The sequence below is a fragment of the Hakea prostrata genome, chromosome 9, assembly GCF_041222555.1.
Source record: "Hakea prostrata isolate BN-2017 chromosome 9, UWA_Hpros_2, whole genome shotgun sequence".
NCBI classification, from domain to species: Eukaryota; Viridiplantae; Streptophyta; class Magnoliopsida; order Proteales; family Proteaceae; genus Hakea; species Hakea prostrata.
The window spans coordinates 36,112,938-36,119,279 of NC_142608.1; the positions used below are offsets into that span (position 1 = coordinate 36,112,938).

Genomic DNA, 6,342 nt, shown 5'->3' on the forward strand with positions numbered 1-6,342 from the left:
TATTGATGGTAATGGTTAGTTTTCCCTCACCCTTTTGGCTTAGGGAGTGTTTGATTCGAGACTTAGGTCAAGATTACTCGAAATCCGGATTGAATTTGAGTAATCAGAAGCCTGAGTTTCGGATTGAAACTCACTATTTTTGGGGCGGTCACTAGTGGCGGTCGCTCAACCTAAGCGACCGGCCCAAGCGACCGGCCGGTAAACAGAGACCAAATGGTTTTTGGTTCTGATTCAAATTGATTCATTTAACTTATGTGCTACTGTAACCCTGTATATAGGTAACTACTGTTTGAAAGAAAAGTCATATAATAGTTATCGGATTTCATTTTACGGACAATCTTATTATATGCATGTAAGGACAATTCATCCTATCTCCTGAATAGACTTATAATATGTTAATCTAGTGTATATCTGAAATCATATTTCTTTACATATGCTGTTGTTTATATGTTTTGTATAGAAATCATATTACTTTACTGCTGTTTGTCTTACTTATACACATATTGTATTGATTATGGATGTTATGGATTGATGGTAGTTGGTATATGGTTCTGATAGATGAGGTATCTATTTTGGGATATCTTGGCTAGGGATATCAGGAGGCTGTGGAATGGGACACATGCCTGCTGATGTCTCCAGCACTGTCTTTACTATTTGATGGCATTATTTAGGTAGAGTTTAGATTGCATGGTTAGGTACCCCACATGCTACTACCCTTTCGGTAGGGGGATTGAAACCGAGTGACCCGTGATGACAAGTGATGTGACTTGGTGGTCCACTGTTAGTCATATAAATGGTAGGATTGCATATGTTAGTGTTGGGCTCATGGATGTTCAAGGATCGGACCGGGTGTCGTGAGGAATCATGAGAGCATTCGCCCCAATAATATGTGGATGACCATAGGGTTAAGGAGTGGAGTCCAATAGAGGTATCCAGTCCGCGAGGATTCTCTCTCCTAGGTTGCGAAGGATACTGAACCGAGTTGGTTGGTGCCATAGGGGATGTATTTGGGCTTCATGTAGACCTGTAAATGGATAACCGAAATCCGCCTCCGAATTCGCATTCGTATTCGTTTAAGGGTATCCGTATCCGAAAATTTTCTTACCGAAAAATATCCGTATCCGTCCGCTAAGCAACCGGATTCGGATTCGAATAATTGCTTATCGGATCGGATAATATCCGGATATATTTTTATCCGGATAGAGTAAAGTATTTAACATTTTTTCTTTAAAAATAGATGATAATCGGATTCGGATACCGGTAATCGGATTCGGATAGCGATATTCGGTAATCGCAAATTATAAATTTTTAATAAAAAAAATGTAAAAAAGTGACAATTATCAATCAATAATCGGATATTTTATCGGATCGGATTATTATCAGATATCCGATAAAGTTTCGGATTCGGATGCCTTCTCTAAATTTTTGCCGGATTCGGATACTAGTGTATCCGAGCCGAATCCGGTCCGTTTTACGGAAATAATTTGAGTTTGGAGTTGAACAGCAGAACTTGCTGACCTGGTTCAAATACCCTCTGCAAGATTTTCTTGTCATGCCATTTCTTCACTTTCTCCTTGTAGAGTTTGGCATTTTCATATGCTTGGAGCCTGAATTCATCAAGTTGATGGAGTTGTAGCATTCTCTTCTCACCAGCCAAAGTAGAGTCAAAGTTGAATTTCTTAATTGCCCAGTATGCCTTATGCTCTAGTTCCAATGGTAGATGGCAAGCCTTTCCAAACACAAGTTGATATGATGACATTCCAAAAGGTGTTTTGTAGGCAGTCCGGTAGGCCCAAAGGGAGTCATCTAACCTTATGGACCAATCCTTCCTTGTTGGGCATACTGCTTTCTCCAAAATCAACTTGATTTGTCTATTAGAAACTTCAGCTTGTCCATTTGTTTGGGGGTGATAGCTTGAGGCAACTTTGTGACGAACTCCATATTTAGACAATAGAGCTCCAAGATATTTGTTGCAAAAATGTGAACCTTCATCACTGATTATGGCTCTTGGAGTACCAAATCTAGTGAAGATATTCTTTCTCATGAAGTCAATAACCACCTTTGCATCATTAGTTGAACAAGCAGCAGCCTCCACCCACTTGGATACATAGTCCACGCTACTAAAATGTAAAGATTGCCATATGAAGGAATAAAAGGCCCCATGAAATCAATTCCCCAAACATCAAACAATTCTACTTCCAAGATATTGGTTTAGGGCATTTCATTCCTTTTGAGATGTTTCCCACTCTTTGACATCTATCACATTTTTGAATGAATTGATAGGCATCCTTGAACATACTTGGCCAATAAAACCCCGATTGCAAGACCTTTGCTGCTGTCCTATCTCCTTGATAATGTCCACCATATGGGGAGTCATGGCATTGCCTCAACACATCCTCTACTTCTACCTCAGGGATACAACGCCTCAATATTTGATCTGCACATAGCTTAAATAAGAATGGTTCATCCCGAAATACCTTTTAACCTCATGTAAAATTTCTTCCTTTGTTGAGTGGGCATCATAGGGGGTAGAAGTCCGCTGGCTAAATAATTAGCAAAATCGATACCAAGGTGTTGAGAGGGAAACAAGAAAGAGTTGTTCATCGGGGAAGACTTCTTTAATTTCAAATTCAGCTGCTTGGTTTGGATTTTCCAACCTAGACGATGGTCACCACTTGATTCTCAGTCCCCTTCCTATCTTTTATCTCCAAATTGAACTCTTGAAGCAATAAGATCCATCTAATCAGCCTTGGTTTAGCATCCTTCTTGTGTATCAAATATTTGATGGCTGAATGATCTGTGAACACAATGACCTTTGCCCCCACTAGATAAGCTCTAAATTTGTCAAATGCAAACACAACCGCCAAGAGCTCTTTTTGGTGACAGTGTAATTCAGTTGTGCTCCCGATAGGGTCCGACTAGCATAATAGATTGAATGGAATACCTTATTCTTACGCTGTCCCAAAACGCTCCTACAGCCCAATCACTAGCATCACACATGACCTCAAAGGGAATAGACCAATCCGGTGCCACAATGATGGGTGTAGAGATCAGCTGCTTCTTCAACTCTAAAAATGCTGTCATACATGCTTCACTAAAGCTGAACTGACTTTCTTTTTCAAGCGGCTACACAATGGTTTAGATATTTGTGAAAAATCTTTTATGAACCTTCTATAAAACCCAGCATGTCCAAGAAAGCTTCTAATCCCTTTCACACTTGATGGTGGTGGTAATTTTTCTATAATGGCAACCTTGGCTTTATCCACTTCTAGACCCTATTTGGAAACCTTGTGTCCAAGAACAATCCCTTCTCTAACCATAAAATGGCATTTTTCCCGTTGAGGACTAAATTGGTTTCTTCACATCTCTCGTAGAACTTTTGCCAAGTGAGTGAGACATTCATCATAAGTTTCTCCAAAAACCAAAAAATCATCCATAAACACCTCTACAAATTGTTCCACCATATCGGTGAAAATGGCCATCATACATCTTTGGAAAGTGGTGGGGCATTACAAAGACCAAAAGGCATTCTTCTAAAGGCAAAGGTACCATATGGGCAAGTGAAAGTGGTCTTATGTTGATCTTCAGGAGCAATGGCTATTTGATTGTACCCTGAGTATCCATCTAAGAAGCAATAATACTCTTTTCCAGCCAATCTATCAAGCATTTGATCAATGAAGGGTAGAGGGAAATGATCTTTCCTTGTAGCCTTGTTAAGCTTCCTATAGTCCATACATATTCTCCACCCACTCACTATTCTTGTAGGTATCAACTCCTTATTATCATTCTCCACAACCTGCCATTCCTCCTTTCTTGGGGACACATTGTATGGACTCACCCACTTGCCGTCTCGAAATTGGATACACCAACCCAAAGATCTAACCATTTAATGATTTCCTTTTTGACCACTTCCTTCATAATTGGATTCAGCCTCCTTTGATGCTCCACAGAATTATTACAGCAGTCTTCCAAAGAGAATTTTGTGCATGCAAATTGATGGGCTGATTCCCTTGATATCCGATATGGTCCATCCTAATGCTTTGCTGTATTTCTTCAGCACTTTAATTAACATATCTTCTTGCTCTGCTGTTAGCACTGCTGAAATGATAACTGGAAGTGTCTTTCCTTCACCCAAATAGGCATACCTAAGGTGTCCTGGAAGAGGCTTCAATTCTAACACGGAGGCTCTTCAATTGATGGCTTAGGAGATTGAGTTGCATGCTCAGATAATACAAGAGGATCAAATCCATTCTTTCTTAATGTCTCAGCTGGTCTTGCATCTAACCATTTAATGTAGCTACCTGCTTCATCACCCACTTGTGAAATTTCAGATGTTAATGAAAGCTCTAATGGATCTTTACTACCCTTTGTCTCAACTTCTTCTAAAACCAGCTCCTCTATGATATCTACCATTGAGCATTGCTCTATCTCATCGGAGATTTCATTGCCTGGAGAACATTGAAAGTGACTTGCTCTCCATTTACCCTCATAGTTAATTCTCCTTTATGCACATCAATCAAAGTCTTTCCAGTGGCCAAGAAGGGTCTTCCAAGAATGATGGGCACATCTCTATCAGCTTCAAAATCAAGAACAATGAAATCAGCAGGGAAGATGAACTTATCAACTCTTACCAAGACATCTTCAATTTTTCCTTCAGGATGAGCTAAGGATCTATCACCACCTGAAGTGTTATTGTAGTTGGCCTTGCTTCTCCCACACCAAGCTTCTTGAAGATTGACATTGGCATAAGGTTAATGCTAGCTCCAAGGTCACAAAGGGCTCTCCCAATATAATTTTCTCCAATAGCACAAGGAATGGTGAAACTCCCAGGATCCTTTAATTTTTGAGGAAGCTTGTTCAACAAGAAGGCACTACTCTCTTGTGTCATGGCTACTGTTTCAAACTCTCCAAATCTTTTTTTTTAGAAAGGATGTCTTTCATGAATTTCACATAATTTGGCATTTGTTCAAGTGCTTCTACCAATGGTATATTGATGTGGAGCTCCTTCAAAACATCCAAGAATTTCTTGAACCGATGGTTTTGTTGCTGCCTTTGAAATCTTTGAGGAAAGGGGGTGGTTTATAAGGCACTTTTTCGGAGAACCCCGTTGCAATGGAGCTGTAGCTGGTGGTTCAACACTTTGGTGTTCAAAATCAGATTGGTCTTTTTGAACAGCCACTGGATCTTCCTTTTCCCTTTCTTCTTGGACAGATTAGTTTCCTTCGGTTGATTGGACTTAACATGAGGTGGCTCTATATATTTCCCACTCCGTAATGAAATAACCTTGCAATGCTCTTTGCCTTCCCGCCTAGGATTTTCAGTATCACTTGGCAGTGATCCTTGAGGTCTGTTGCTTAAAGCATTAGCTAGCTGCCCAACTTGATTCTCCAAATTTCTCAATGAAGCTGCTTGGCTCGAATAATTGCATCATTCTTTGCCATGTATTCTTTCAATAGGAGCTCAATTGATGAAGAAGGTTCTATAGGTGAATCTTCACTTGCTGTTGAGCACTTGGAAGTTGATAAGGTCTAGTTGGGGTAGATGATGGGCCTACATTCGTCCTTGACCATTCCAAGAGAAGTTAGGGTGCTGCCTCCAACCAGGATTATAAGTGTTGGAATATGGGTTATTAGCTTTGCTGAAATTACCAACATAGTAGGCTGATTTGGGTTAGATGGACAACTATCAAAGACATGCTCCCCACCACAATATGTACAAGAGACTGCTAGATTTTGTTGTGGTTGTACAGTTGCAGCCAAGTTTCTGATTTTAACACACTAGTGAGAGATGAAACTTGTGCTTAAGGCACACGCATCCAACTCATAAATTCCAGCCACCCTCTTACTTGCAGCGTTCTTTCACTGGCCATTGGTAGTTGTTGTTGGCCATCCTTTCCAAAATTTCATAAGCCTCATTGTAAGATTTGCCAATATAGCCCCATTGGCTGATGCATCAACTATGGATCGAGTTTGTCCACTTAAACCATTGTAGAAAGTCTCCATCTGAATCCAATGAGGAATGCCATGATGAGGACATTTACGCAAGAGCTCCTTAAACCTCTCCCATGCCTCATATAAAGACTCACTATCCAACCGTTGAAAACCAGTTATGTCATTTCGAGCTTGGCATTCTTTGTTGGAGGGAAGTACTTCATCAAGAACTCTCTACCAAGTCATTCCATGTAGCTACCGATTGGGGAGGTAAGGAGTTCAACCACGCTCTTGCTCTATCCCGCAATGAATAAGGGAATAGCTTCAATCTCAAAGCCTCTTCATTGCTCCGTGTATCTTGAAAGAGTCACTTACTTCCATGAAGAGTCTAAGATGGAGATGAGGATCTTCT

The 6,342-nt window shown here is 40.4% G+C and overlaps 1 non-coding gene across 1 annotated transcript; it reads left to right on the top strand.

The window, feature by feature from the left end:
* Nucleotides 1–6,018: 6,018 nt before the first annotated feature.
* Nucleotides 6,019–6,124, top strand: LOC149005172 (small nucleolar RNA R71). Its single transcript, XR_016170071.1, has one exon. It is a non-coding gene; the product is annotated as a small nucleolar RNA R71 (small nucleolar RNA).
* The last annotated feature ends 218 nt before the right edge of the window (nt 6,125–6,342 follow it).